This window comes from Galeopterus variegatus, unplaced genomic scaffold (assembly GCF_000696425.1).
Source record: "Galeopterus variegatus unplaced genomic scaffold, G_variegatus-3.0.2 Scaffold360, whole genome shotgun sequence".
Classification (NCBI taxonomy): domain Eukaryota; kingdom Metazoa; phylum Chordata; class Mammalia; order Dermoptera; family Cynocephalidae; genus Galeopterus; species Galeopterus variegatus.
In genome coordinates, this window is record NW_007726471.1 from 322,172 (window position 1) to 322,782 (window position 611).

Sequence of the window (611 nt, forward strand, 5' to 3'; positions counted from 1 at the left end):
TGAAGGGAAAGATTTAGATTATAGGAGTCAGGTCCTTGAAGGGGGAGAAAGAATGGGTTCCATGGCTCCTGGGGAGGAACTGGCTAGTCTTCTGCAAGGGGGTGTCCACTGCTCAGAGTACCAGGAGAGGAGAGATACAGGCAGGTGGAGATGCAGATGGGTTTACAGGTTGTGGTAGGAACAAGAGGGCATTCCTCTTTGCTTCTATTTTCTCAGTAACGTAAGAGGCTAGGTCATCGGCTAAGATGAGAAGGCTACGTAGAGTTTTTGCAGGGAGAGACTACGGATAAAAGTCTTCCTAGAGAATGAAAAAGCAAACTTAATGGAGAAATGTAGTAGGAATTACCAGGCAGGGTTGAGAGCCCATCTGAGGTTCCTATCATGAATGTGAAGATAAACTGCCTGGTAGTGTGGTTTTGCTGTAGTGAAAGCACACAGAAGGCAAATGGTTGAATTTATACAGAGTAGGGGTTTGGGCAGACAAGCACAAAGGGAGGAAACAGGGGCAAGGGATGGTTATAGTGATCGATGCTGGAAAAGAAGCTAGAAAAGAAGGGACGTGAAAACTGGGCTGCTACTACCAAAAAGACAAAAGATAACAAGTATTGGTG